Raw genomic sequence first — 14,967 nt, 5'->3', positions numbered from 1 at the left:
TAATTCAGACCTGACATTATTTCCTGTTGCAGAATAAAAACTCTTTCGCATTTCATTGAAGTAGAAAAGTAATTCAGTGGGAGATTCCTCATCAGGATGGATTATGCATGACAGGCAAGTCAAAGGTCAGAGACCGGATAGGAAAAAAACCAAATTTGTGCCCCCATTGGATTAAGAAATAAACCTCTGTGAAATATGCCTGTTTCAGCAAAAAAGATAGGTAGGTGTTTCTGCAAACTATAACTTCCACTGATTATGGGGAGTGTTTATGGAAAGGAACACACAAAGTGTTCTCCAAACATCACACCCACCGATCCCAAGACTTCTATACTAAAACTAGAGTCAGGCCAGATGAGAAAGAAATTATAAGCAGGCTGGTCAGGGAACTGTTCTGTGAGCATGACAATTCCATAAGGATAAACAAGCCAAGGCAGAAAAGAGATGATTGTTTTCTCCCCAGATGCAATAATAAGAATCCAGGAAAAAGAAATTGTCCCAACCACAGTGCAAAAAATAATTAGATTTTATCACTGTTTTTTCAGTGAAGAAACCAAAAAGGAAGAAAGAATCAAAGGAATCAAGAAGTAGTTTTTTGTCCTCAACTTCCTGGTCTATGTGATATCAACATTCTCCTCCCAGCTTTCTAAAACATGAATTGCCTTTTTGACTTTTGAAGATAAGTTTATTTTTGTCTTTCTTGGTGGAAGTAAAAGTCTCTCCATCAGAAACAATATCTCGTTCATTTCTTCCAAGTGTATCTTGCAAGAATATATATAAATTAAGAAAAAACCTCACCTCTCCCATACAAACCTGAAGCTTACTGCCACAAGATATTTTACATTTCAAAGGTCTGTGTGAGTTAAAATGCAGTTAGACAGCCTCATGGGAAAGGAGGTTCCTCAAGTGCTATTAAATTCAGTAGCTCAGCTACAGTAGCTGGAAATAAAAATGAGCAAGTTACTTCACACTTTGTCCTCTTCTACTTTCTTCTTCAGTGTTTCTCCCAGACATTATTGAATGGAATCTAGTGATGCTAATGACCAACTGAGCTGATCCAAATGAGCTCATGTAATGCTAAGGTCTCAAAAAAGAAAAAAAAAAATCAGTTGTGGTAAATATCACCTTGATATTGTAAGCAGATTTAAAACATTTTTCCTATTGGTGAAAGATTCTGAAACATAATGCCTTTTTTCTCTCAGTTATTTGAAATATATTCAGGATAAAATTACTGTTCCTGATATTGCAAAGCAAAATGGTTTACTACCACTAGAAATAATAAGAATTTTTCTGTCTGAAAAATTTTCTTCCTCTTTGCCTCTAGTGCAGGGCCCTTGAAAAAAATAGAAAAAGAAAGGAAAGTAATCTCCCATGTCTTTAACAGCTTTATGACCTCACTAAAAGACAAAGTTGCAGTTGTCTGAATGTTCAAAGTACATATTTACATTCCTAAAGATTTTTTGTTAATTCTCTTTACATTTATCCTTAAACATTTTATTTCTGAGAAATTCATAATGCATTTTGTAAGTTTTAAAAAAATCTTGATTTCTACAATATTTTACTTCGAGACATGTTTTCAAAAATCACTCTATTTCAATGTTTTTGTGGGGAGAGGAATATAAATAAGAGTGGGAGAAAAGGTTTGACATTCATGAACCTTTTCAAATGTTTGAGTCTTAGCCCATCTGTTCTTTAGCTTTTCTAAACTTCTTAATATACAAGATTTTCTGTGGTGCTTTACAGAAACAGCCGATCATGCAATATTTGAAGACAGCAGCCAGCCCAATACTGATAGCCAGATGTGGTGTAATCTTGGCTAGGATTAATGGGATTTCAGAACGGTTCTTGACCTCACAGAAATCAGGTCAGGGAAGGCCAGGTGAAAACAAAAGAGGAGTCCTGCATAAAGAGAGTTGAAATGGTCTATTTGTGAAGGTAATTGCATGAAACCAGGGTTAGGAGGTAACCGAGCAAAGTAAGGAAGGACTTAATACAGAACACGTGTGTATGAGGAGAGGTACAAGTAAGGGTACAAAAATGCATTAAGGTTGCTTGAAAGTATTGACAAAGTAGTGGAAAAAGGAGTATGTAAGAACCTTCACAAAGTCTTTGGGAAAACTCCTCTTGCTAAAGACAATATTGCACGAGTGGCACCACTGATGGGAAGAAGGGCAGTAAATTTCAAGTGAGAAAAGAGTGAAATCAAGATGCCTCAGTGTCCTGCCGAAAAATCAGCACTGCTCATTTGTATTCTAATGATCTGGAAGGAGAGAAGCACGATATCACAAAGTTCTTTCAGATTTATCCTCACAATGATCTCTGAACTCAAATATTTGGAACAAGTTAATCTGTTAAAGTGATCAGGAAAAATGAACTAGAAAATTAAAATGAACCTTAATGAATAAAATACATTACAGAAACCTACTCTAATGTTAATGCATTCCTAATTAATTGTATTAGGTTAAGAAAAGATTAATTTTAGTTTGAGTGGCTCAAGATCGTAGCTCTAAGTTCAGCAGCATCAAAATTAGTCAACAAAATGCATGCAGGTGAATGGGATCAGAAAACATCAAAAATTATGGTACTTTACTATAATATGAAGACAGCATTCACCTACAGCTATATGATCAACCTTATCATGTATGAAAGTAAGGGTGTAGCAGAATTTGAGGTTAAAGAACTTCATGCTGTTTCTTCAGATGTATTATGCCTGAACAGGAAGAAAAGTAAAGAGGGCATTGTGAATTTCAAGGCAATAATCTTCACTACAGGAATAGCAGTATTTAACCTTCAGAAAAAGCAGAAGGAAAAAAGAAATGTGCTGAAGATGAAAACAGACACAGAATGAAAATTCCAGTAAGGGTGTAACAGTGACAAAAGACAATGAGTGCCCAGGAAAGGACATTGTGAAACACCTTTGGTTGACTTACAAGAAGTAACAGTGTTTTTTAACAAGAGTATCTTTTATTGAAAAATTTTAGCTTCACTAAAAAAAAATCGAACCTAAATAATTCTGAAAGCAGAGACTATACTTACATCTTGTAAGGGATACAGAGCCATCTACAGCCAGCTAGCAGGGTGGAAAAAATGTATACTACAGAAAAAAAGAGAAACTTAGCTAAATTAATGTCTAAAGAGATGCAATTTAATAAAATTAAGTCTACTTAGAGGAATTAGCACAATAAAAAATCTAAGCAAAATCAAGAGAGTAGCAGCAGATTTCTGGTTTAAATTAAAGATGTGAAGTGGTTGGATACAAGCAGAGGATTCTTAGAAAATGGAAGAAACAATCATGAAAAACAAAGAAAAATACTCTCACATCTGGAAGTTTTAATATGACTATAAGCCTTTTATTCATTTCTACAAATAGAACCAAAAAATAAAAAGCTACTTTGGAGAGCAGATGGGAACAAATGTTCCATGATCTGTTGTAGGTAGCTTTAGGGTAGAGAAGGAAATGGATGAAATTAAGGACTTTCTTGAAGCAAGAAATACAAACTGACTTCTTAAATGTCAAGAAGAAACAAAACAGAACAAATATCCTCAGAAAAATAAGACACACAGAAAACTATTTCAAAGAACAAGGTGAGTCACTGAGACACAGTAGAAGAATGTAAAATTAAAATAAGAAATCATAAGCCCTCAAAATACAGAGGATACCGAAGGAAAAGAAATGGATTTGGGAAATGTCTTAGGTTCTCTGGAAAAATCAGTACTATGTCACAGCTTTATCCAGCTCACTATTTGGTTTAAGCAGTTGCTAAGAAATTTATTTTTCAAAGGGATGGTGTGAATTTCCACATATTATGAAAAACAGGAAATGCAAGGAATATAAAATTAAAGACTGCCTCAAGTTTTGGAGGTAAGGTAAAGTTAAAGATTAGTTGGGCATCAAGTACTAAAGCTTGAGAGTTAGTATGCATGGCAGGCTATGCAAGAATGACAGTAATATAAAAAAATACCAAAAAGAAATTTGTTTTCTAATCACATTTTATTCTCTAAGGAAACATCATGATCTTTATTCAATACACTAATTATAAATAAGTTATAAAAATATACTGAGATTTATATTTTCAGAGGAAGAATTATGTCCTAAAAATGAAAATAATAAGAAAATAATACACAATGGATTGGTTAAATATTGTGTATACTTGTTACAACCATCAGAGTTCAAAGACCCCAGAAGATGCTTCTAAAACTAAGAGAAAGAACTTTTCTATTGCAAAATCTCACACTGTTCTTAAAAAAAATACCAAGCACAGCCAGACTGGTCATAGGCCATATAGATGGGAATGGAGTAGGTAATAAATTGACTATAACAATCTGTTTTTTCTTAAAAGACATATTGATGCATGTAGACCACACTGTGGTTACACTCAAGTCAGAAGCAATTTAGCAGACATTCCTACAGCAGCTACTCTGTTTGCCCTAATGTAAGGTCACCTCCCTCTTTTTTTTCCTTTATTTCTTAAGAGTCTTCATAAATTTTGTGAGACAGAACAGAATTCATCTGAATATTCAAGATATGCACAAGACAAAACAGATAAAAATGTAACAATGTTTTTAAGAGAAAGAGATCTGAACACTGAGCCAGGCTAGGATACTCTTTTTTGTCTGCCATCTGACATAGCCTGATACGCTCCTGTGGCAGGACTTTATATGGACTGAAATCTTGAGGTGGATCTTCATAATCTCTGAAAAGAAGTTCTCAAAAGAAACCAAAAGGCTTCTGATGCTTCTATTAGTGACACTCTTAATAATAATCTTCATAATAATTGCAAGGAGCATTCTGTATATGAATTCAAAGCAAAGAAGGGCAAGGGAAGAGAGAATGGAAGTGAAAATGGTTTCTACAACCCGGCTCTCTGCCTGTTCTTTGTGTCTTTCTCCTAGGCAAGCAGTTCAGGGGTGAGTTGCAGCAAGCTCTGCTTTCATTCCCTCTAGCCCCACTACATTATTTTCATCCCTTTAGAAGCCTGCTTGTTTGATCCTTGCTCTTTCCTGTGGTCTCCCAGTCTCTCTGCAGGAGCTACATGCTCCCAGATTCGTGGTTTTTTCCACCACACCCTGAGGTGTCCAAACCTTTCTGCCCCAACATATTCATTTGCTCTCAAAGGAAAGAAGCAGCGTTTCCCTCCCTCCCTTCCCAGGATTGAACTTGATCCAATCATCTAAATGAGAGTTACAAAAATTGGAAATAAAATCTGCAGAAAGACTTTTCATCACAGAAGAGCAGCAAAATTTTTCTGTGGTTACTTCAACATCTGTAGATGTCACTGATCTAACTGTACTGTTCTGGCTGGCATTCAGAGCCAACAATCAAAACCAAACAATCTCTGTGGAGACTGGATAGACCACTGCCGGGTTAGCCTTAAGGGTAAAAGGGTTGTGCATATATTTTGTAAAATAGATAAGAGAAAGTGATGAAAATAGATAAGAGGAAGTGATGAAAATCAAACAGAGGAGAAAATATGATGATGTGTTACAAGGTCAATGGTGAGAGGTAGACCAAAATAAAGTTTCTTACCTTTAGGAAAAGAAGGAAAACAAAGCAAGCAAGAAAAGCAAAAGAGATCAGAAAATCTTACACAAACTTACATTTCTGAATTATATAGGGAGTTTCTGTTCTAGGGAATTGAGTTTCATCTTGCAGATTTCAGTTAACCAGAAAAACTAGACAGGGCTGGCTCCTTTTGTTTCTGATGCTTACTCCAAAAAAGCAGCGAGGCAAGTTTTTCATTAAAACAAACAAGCAAATAAAGGACAGATTAATGCAAATAATATAGTAAAGCATGCTTTTAAAGGATGGGTAGGGCTGGACATTTGTTGGAGGAGGAGAATAGCAATTACTAAAACAAATTTGCTCCCCAAACTTTTTTTTTCAAATTTACTTCAATAAATGCATATATATTTGCAACCATGTTGAAAGTTTGTCACAGTCTTCTTGGAAACATCCTCTAGAAAGATAAGAAGAACGGTATCACTGAATGCAGTGATTTCAACAGTCCCAGATCTCTCCAGAGTCAGGAAAGTGGGACAGAAATCGTGTCCCTCCTTTGTTTCTTCATCACTGGGTTTTTCTGTACAGGTTTAAAAGTATAGATGAAGAAGCTTTCACTAAGATGAAAGTCAAACAGCAAAGAAATATTTTTCTTATAGGCAGATTTAGCTAACTGTCTAAGGTAATAGTTAAAGTTTTGCTCTCCATTCACCAGAATTACCCCCAGAATTACCCCCAATTGTGACTTTGATCTTCTGATCTCTGCCTGACACCAGTCCATGGCTGTGTGTGTGAGAGTCAATGTTCTCGCTGAAGCCAATACAGGAAGGTAATACAAAACCCTAGATACCTCTATTGCCCTAGTGACATGAAGCTTCTGACATGTAAAGCAATCACTTCTATCAATCAATTAATATTTTTCTCCGCATTCCTTTGAGCTACCTCTAACTCCTCATTCTATTTCTAATTATGAAGTGGTCAGAAAAGGATGTAACATTGCAGATCAAGTCACCTGAAATGAACAGGCAACAAAGGCCTCTAAGCATACATTTCAAAGCTGTGCTAAGCTGTTTTTGTCTTGTTGGGTATGTTTCAAGTTACTTCTTTTTGCTAGTTATATATTTCTATACACTTTGAATTTTTTTTAATTAGATGGATTGCTTTTCTTTTGCACTTCTTACATCATCATGAGTTTACTGAAGATGTAAAGGTTGTGTAAAATTATTTTACTTCATCTTCTCTCTGATTTTACAGGTACTATCTGAGTGGTTTTTCCAGTTTGCTTTGCCATATGTACCCTTAATGTCCTTTTGCATAGACAATTCAAGAAAATATTAGATACAACTGAACCTAACAGCAAATTACTGTTTGCAAAATTTGGAGAAATTTTAGCAAAAAACCTCTTTATGTGAACCACTGTTATTTTCATATTTAAAAAAACATATGTCTTAGCCATTATGAATTTACAGTTCTTATCTATAAGCGCAATGAATTTTAACTTACTTATGGCAGCACAAGGCACCTCTGTTTTGGAAAAATCTGACAGGTTTGTATTAGTTTTTAAAGACAACAATGCCTGTAGTGCAGACAGAGCACTAAATGGCTCACTTTGTGACACTGAAGAGCTCAGTTTGAGCTGGTAATCTCCAGCATTTTTCTAAGGACTCCTGGTCATGCTGTAAAACAAAGTTCAAAACTTATGTTCTCCATGAAAGAAAAAAAAGGAACTAAAAGAAACATTTAAAACATCTTTTCTCCACCTTCAATGTTTTTTTCATTTTAATTTTCAATTTGGAGATTTTAGATTTTTACCCAGTATCTCCAGAAATTATTTATATTTTAATTAAATTTCAAAAATACCATTAATCTGTTTTGTTAATTAGTTAGGAGCTACCTCGTTCCAAGTTCTCATACGGTATAGCTTCTGTACAATGTAGCTCAATCTCTCAGCATTCAAAAATATTTTTCCATTATGACCAAAAGGATTAACAGCAATGATCAAAAATCATTTGATGAATTTTTTTTATAACTAAAAGTAGGATCTTACTGTTATTCTGCATTCTTATCTTACCACTACAGATTCTAGTGGTTCCTGGCTGATCAGACCATAAATTAATTGTTGATAACATCTTTGTTAAATGTTTCAGGAATGTATTTCTATAGTTGCACAATTTGGGAAGATTTAATATTTTCCCTGTAATAAAAAACAAATACTTACTATTTTAAATACAAAGATGCATATGCACATATATATGCATAGTTTTATAACTCTTATATGCAAGAATAACTGCATTGGTACCAGACTGCAGTTAAAGAGAGTCTTTGTGATTCAGAAGAATTTGATAGATTAATTTTAGATGTTACATTCTTTTGCCCATTTTTAAAAATTTCCCTAGGCTTCACTCAGGTTTGTAATTCTACCAAATACCACTGCAAGCTATAACATTAAGACAACTGTTAAACAATGAGTCCAAATAGAGAAACAATAATATATTACTTACTGTTGACTGACTTTTCCCTAACTGTGTATACTTTACAAGTAAACTATGGGGACAAGGGAGGTAGGAAGGCCCCTCTTCTGCATCCTTACAAAATGAGTTTCTTTTTAAAGTGAAACAGCATTATTGATCAAAGCGAAGGGTAACACCATATGTAAAGAAGAAACAGCTGGCAGTCACCTTTCTGTCACTCACTTACACAGTTCCACACAGACCCACACTCATTAAAAGCAGGTCGGATCAGATTCCAGGTTCACCCTGCAAAATTAATGACAACCTTGCAATAAAGTAACAGCATGAATTTGAGCCTTGTAATACAACGTGATTACTAGCGTTTTTATTAGCTGGGTTTGAGCAGCAGGCAAGGCCGGCTGGTATTTGACACACAAACAGGGATGTTACCAGGTGCGCTGCTCTAAAGTGTCACATCAAAGTCACAGCCCTGCTGGCTTGGTTTACACCTGAGCCAATTAGCCTGGGAGATCAGAAGAGGCTGAAAAAGAATACGTCTTCTTATTTTTGTGCTGGAGAGAATCACTTGATCCCAAGTAAGACGATACAAGAGGAACAATGGTAGATAAAGTAAGGCAAAGGAGGAAGCGGGCATGAGGCAGGGGAATCGGTGAGAGGCTGTGATAAGAGAACTATCATCAAATAAAAAGCAAAGTGGAAAGTAAAAGTGCCATATGCCTGTCCCTCTCTCAGTGTGTTTGTCAGTCTTTTGTTTGCAACAAAGGGGCTAATTGAAATGAAACAATCTCCAGCCTGTTTGCTGGCACATCAAATATGCTGTAAGATCTGCTGGTTCTTGCTTTTCCTGAATTATTGAAGAAGTGTGGCTTCTAGAGAAAAAAAAAAAAAAGTGTGCAAGGATCTTCAAAATACACTGGTTTGTTGTTTGTTTCTTTTTTTGGGGGGGGGGGAGGGGGGCATGGGTGGAGAAGGATTTTTGCTTTTTTAAGTGATCTCTTCTGGTTTTCCCAGATTTCATGTAGAATAATGTAATAAAAGGCCTGTACAAAAGATGGAACTACTTCAAATGCAGTTCTTAACTGGGGTATTCTCATTCCAAGTGTCTTAGCCTGAACCTTCAGATACTTTGAAATGACTTTAGCGTGACAATCTCTGTCCTCTGCTTCTTCCTGCAGGAAAGCAAGTTGTCAGCTGTGAGTTTTGCCCTCTTTTAAATATGCAAACAATTTAAGAAAACAGAAATGAAAACAATTTCAAGGTTGCAAAATCAAAAAGTACGTTTTTTTTTTTAACCAGTTTATTTGGCAGTGACATTCTCATTATATAAACATGAAAAGCAAATGCTGCTGTATATTAAGGCAGACATAAAAAATACAGAATTTAAATAAAAACTGACCTGGTTGAAGTTGAAAAGCTGAAATACTTGAAACAGGTGTTTGCAGATCCTGTGTTTTAGCATTCATTAAGTTATATTTTATTTTTTTCCCAAACCACTCAGAAACAAGATGATAAAAAAGACAGATATTTCCAGAACTATTTTACATGAGAAGAATTGCTGTTAATTAAATTAAATTTGATCTCTGTAGAGTATGAATTGCAGGTGAATAACTTCACTTTCTCAAGAGATATCTACCAGAGTAGGTCATCATATTTAATCCCAAAATGTCTTCTTTCCAGCGTAGATTTTCAATATTTAATTACAGCTATTATTGAAACCAATTGAAGCAATCAGGATTCCAAACCAAGTGATTCTGCAGGGCAGGGTAGAGAAAGAAGTAAAGTAGCTTCTTCCTACCTCACAATAAGAGGGACAGGTGAATGTCTTTCAGGAAGGGGGAAGGGGCAGACTTCTAGTTGGGCATTCTCTTTATCCCATGCGGTGGGAGACGACTTCAAGCAGCTGAGGCCCAGAGCAGCCCCAAGACGAGGGGATGCACTAACTCCAGAGACTCAAAGTGATCTCAGTAAATACCCTCACTTTGCTCTCAAGAAAAGATGGACCATTGTGCCAGTGAGCATGGCACAGTGCACAGGGCAAAAAGTAGCTGCCTAGATACTGCTGGGACAGAAAAACTGTGGGATCTGACCTTCCCTATACTGTTTGTGGTTTCCAGACAAACATCTGCTAACCCTCTCTCCACTCCTCCTCGAGTCATCTGAAGAGCAGCAGCAGCTCCTCAGACTCCCTGAGAGGGGCAGTGCCTACAGTCGATGCATGAGATTTGAGTTCTTAACCTCTATGACTGCTGCAAAGCTTTATAAAAGATGGGTGCTTCTGCTATAGCCAGGACAAAGGGAATTACTGTGTCTGTGCTTATATCTCACAAATGCCTCATTCTGTGTATCCTTCATTGCTTTGGCCAGGAATATGTGGAATAGAAAACTCCACAAAGCCAGCTTCAAGCACCAGGAAAATTCTTGCCAGTATGTCACGCCCCTAAAATGACGCAGATAAACCTGTACTTAGTCCTTGTGGGTGTGGGCTCCTCCACTGTAGCCACACCTCTATGGAAGTTTAGGTACCACAGAGATTTGGAGACCCACTGGAACATGTAGATGAGGGGGCTTTATAGGAGCACAACTGTTCCATTAACTTTAACACAGACAACTGACCCTCATCTTAATAGACCTGGCACCTTCCCTGGAAGGGTCCTAGTTCTTTCAGGATTATTTAATTCCTTAAGAATTTCTGTCAAAAATGCTTAGAATTCTGTCTGAATATGTTCTTGATATGTAATGGAAGGCTGAATCTAAGTCATATTCTCTGTTGGCTCAAATTGCCGCCCTTATACAAGCTGCATTGTGTAAAAAATGTGAATTCACTCATTCTATTAATTTCAGATAATTGACATAATTTTAATCAAGAGTTTAATCAATTCCTCCAGTATATAGAACTGATATATGTGTGAAATCATCTTGCTTTTTTTTTTTTACTGCTTTCACTTTGTAAAACACCTTATGCATATGAAAACTCTTGATTAGAAGTCTCAGAAAATAATTTATTATGATCTTGGCTCAAAGAAACTGAAAATACAATTAAAAATTACAAGGATAAATTTTTCTTCATGGATTTTTAAAGTGTATTTCTTTCTTTTTTTTCTTTTTTTAATTTATATTTTGGAAATATTTGGGTATTTCACTTCTCTCCCAACAAAATATATTACTATCACATATGAATATGCATGCTTGTGTTCCCTCCAGCAAGTTTTCATTCATTGGCCACAGTCATCCAAATATGACAGAGGAGTAGATTTGTTGGAGAGAATAACTCCTACAAGCCTTGTCAAAATAGACATTGTTAGACATTTATTATTGTCCCCACTGAAGAAAAGGCTCACGTGGAGAGAATCCACACAGAAGAGAATCCAGTAAAAATTCCCACTATGGGAAAACTTCAATCACACTTTCAATCAGAGACTGCACCTTCTTAAATGCCAACTTCATCAATCTTTGGTATGAATCCATAAAAAATGAGTGTCCGTGCTTTTTATGCACAGAAAACTAATTCCAGACTTTTTTTTCCTCTCCAAATTGTTACTACATTTCCCTTTGTTCATTCAGCTTTTTAAATTTCATGTAGAAGAAAAGGGTGAGAGGAGATAGGACTCATGGGGAAAAACAAATTATGAAGCAAAAGATCATGTCCTCCAAACATACTTTAGAATTGGAACTGCAAAAACTTCACTGGCAAATGTAGAAGCTGTCAACAATTTGAAGTTTGTGTTTTTTTAATTATTATCCAAAAATATCCAGGAAACTCCAAGAATATTTTCTCACTTGTTTCAATTGTAATGGTCACAGTACTTTTATGTAGAATGTAACTCTTTTTTCTGCAAGCAGTCTGCCAGTTACTGAAAGTTATGATGTTTTAAATTACTTCACTTTATATGTATCAACATATGTTATAGAATATCTTTTAAATTGAAGAAAAAATGTTATGTACTTTGTAGCACTGCTCAAGTATATTTTTTCCAATATCATCTAAATGAAGAGAGAATGTAAACAGCAAGAACATGTTGGCTGGAGTCAGAACCCTCCCAACAAATCAATTAATGCTCCTCTACTCCCCTTAATGCTTTTAAATTAGATTAACAGAATGCTGACCCTCCTTTAATAAAGCCTAGTTTCGCCCTGCGGTGTGCATTTAGATACTAATATCAAAGAAACAAGTCTGACAAAGGGAGGATAAAACTTACCAGTAGGCCCTGGTTCCCTGCTATTAGGATAATTGCTCAGGCTGTAGAGTTGTTAAATTATGTTAAATATGCAGACTTTTTTTTTTTCTTTTACTGACTGCACATGGGAAGAACTCACTGCCAGAAACTTCTGTGTATTCCCTGACTGCTCCATTTTAAAGAACTTTAAGCTGGAACTAAGCAACAAACTGTATTTTCAATATGAAGTAGTAGGAAGAAAAACAGTAATAGGTTGAAAAACATTCTATGCAGCCAGTTGTCTATTGTAACTATTTCTAAACTGCCATATTTCAAAGGACATCAAAAACCTCAGAAGATGAAATAATATAAAGAAGATCCCAAAAACAGCTGAAAATAAGCAGCTGCAACATATATATATATATATATATATATATATGTATGTATGTATGTGTGTGTGTGTGTGTATACGTGGTACTACACATTCATAGTATGAAAAACATAAAGCATAATAGATTAAATTTCTGAAAACAATCTGCTGAGATTTGAAAAAAGACAGTATAGAAGTTAAGTGCCAAATCCAGGAACTCAAGAACTGCATATTGCTAACATTATTTTATCATCTCTGAATCCATGTAAATAAAGCAGTCATTTCTTTACCTGCTTTGTGACTGTATATTCCAAAAGCTTTCCCTCAAAACATTCTTCCAGCACAAACTGGGCCTTTCTTTACTGAACTGAACTTGTGCCCATGTCATACTGGAGTCTCTTCCAGTATCTTTCTATGGAGTTTTTTTCCCTCTCTATAAATATTATCTCTATTGTTGACTTATTATGATGATCAGGACATTGTGGTGAAAAATCCACCCTCTCCTCAACTATTTGCTGAGGGGACCAGGGAGAAAGTAAAAATTCTAGCCACAAGCTTCTTCTCATGTTTTCAAAAATATGGTAAATGAGCTAAGTGATATTTTGAATTTGTAACTTAGAGTGAACAGTGATTATAATCTGTGAAGTCCAAACCTATGTGCTCAGAAAGATTTGGGGTTTTGTTCAATGTTCTTTTCTCAGCTGGAGATCCAGTTTACATGGACAAATGAGCCTTTCACATGAAAAATTAAGACAGGGAAAAAAAATGCATTCATGAAAATGAAGATCTGCATACTTAAATTAGGTTGGTGTGTTTTTCACATCACTGAGAAGACAGTTCAAAATGGTGGCTTTAAACAGATATTTCTATCCACTTTCAAACACCTTTAAAAATAACTGATTAGTAGGTAGCCTGAAGCTATTTGTCATACTAAAGAAGCTGATGAAAGGGACCACAAAGCAGTGGAGCTCCCCCAAATTCCTCTAATGGCTCTCAGAGAGTTCCCTGCTATTAACACTAGTACTGGCTGCCTGCTGAGATAAAGATATAGGACCATTAACCCCATATACTCCCAGCCTGGATTTGTCTCACCAAACTTTGAATGTTTAATGACTGGGTCTCAGTTAGGAATCTCATCAACCATGCTTCCCCTACAGTCAATAGATAGACATGCTTACCCTTCTGAAAATTAATTACATCTTAAGTGGGCTAAAACACTGCTGGAAGTCTGAGTCCAGTCTCTTTTCCCTGAGCCAGGGGACAGACACAAGGACCCTGGATGGTGTTCACTACTGTAGACAGGACTCTGCCTCATTCTGCCACCAGGCTGCAGCCTCTGGTTCCTTCTTCTTTGCTCACTTCAACATGAGTTTTCCTTCTCTTTGAAGCTTCATACATCCCCCCACACTGGAAGTTTGCCTCCATGACCAAAGTATCACCTGTTCTTCACAAAGCTGTTCCTTAGTGCTGTTTTTAGTACAACTTTATTTTCCCCTTTGGTAGCATTTTCAGCCACTCGCAGATCGACTGTTCCCTGCTGGGTGCTGCTGCCAGCCCCACAGTGAGCACCTTGCTTGAACCTTCTGCACTGTTGTTTGGGGCCTTCAGGCTATCTCCACTGACTAGGTTTGAGGACTTCCAGGAAAGTTTAACTTCTGAGTGTGACATGCTGGGCTGTTCTATAAATTATTTGGATCCTTCCCTTCTATGCAGCATTTAATGTGTTGGGTTTTGGGGCTGCAGGATCATGCCCAGGGAGGTTGCAGTTACCAGTGACTGGCATGGGACTCAACGAGATGGGCTTCTGCTCAGGAAACCATTTATTCAGCACAGGAACAGATCCACAGACAGAGAGCCTGGAACAGAGGCAGGGTGGTGGGTTTTATGGGACAGAACCAGGGTGGAGTTTAAGGTTGAGGTTTAACAGGGACAGAGCAAAGGAGAAACCCTAGGGGCTCAAACCCAATCAGAACACCCTGGGCTGACACCCTACGAGGGGTGCGGAGTGGGGCAACTCTTCCAGGGCTCACAGGGCCCATCCTCTGAAGCAGAGGAATGGAATCCACTCTTCCCGGGCTTTAAAGCCACACCTCTCACTTTAATAATGCTTATCTGAAACTGAATGTTTGCCTCTCTGGGCGGGGGGCACCTCACAGAAACATGCTGTCCATTTCTGAATTCATGACCACGTAATTTAAGACTGTTGCCTCATGCTGCCTGTGGCATATCCATATTTGCACACCCTGACTACAAATCTATTAGGTCCTTGCATTATTAGCTATGAGCTGCTAAGTTAACTTGATGATAATGGGAAATGCTGTTCTCAAAAAGAGTACAATGAGAGAATTATTCCAGTGGAATATGTCGGACAGCCTCTTGATAAGCATCCTGCATTTCTTCCTTAAGCAATCTATGAAAGATGCTGAAAAGGTGAAATGATAATAGTTGAATCGTTTTTAAACAGTCATACATAAA

This window comes from Parus major, chromosome 2, assembly GCF_001522545.3.
Source record: "Parus major isolate Abel chromosome 2, Parus_major1.1, whole genome shotgun sequence".
In the NCBI taxonomy this organism is placed as follows: Eukaryota; Metazoa; Chordata; class Aves; order Passeriformes; family Paridae; genus Parus; species Parus major.
This window is presented reverse-complemented; position numbering follows the sequence as displayed.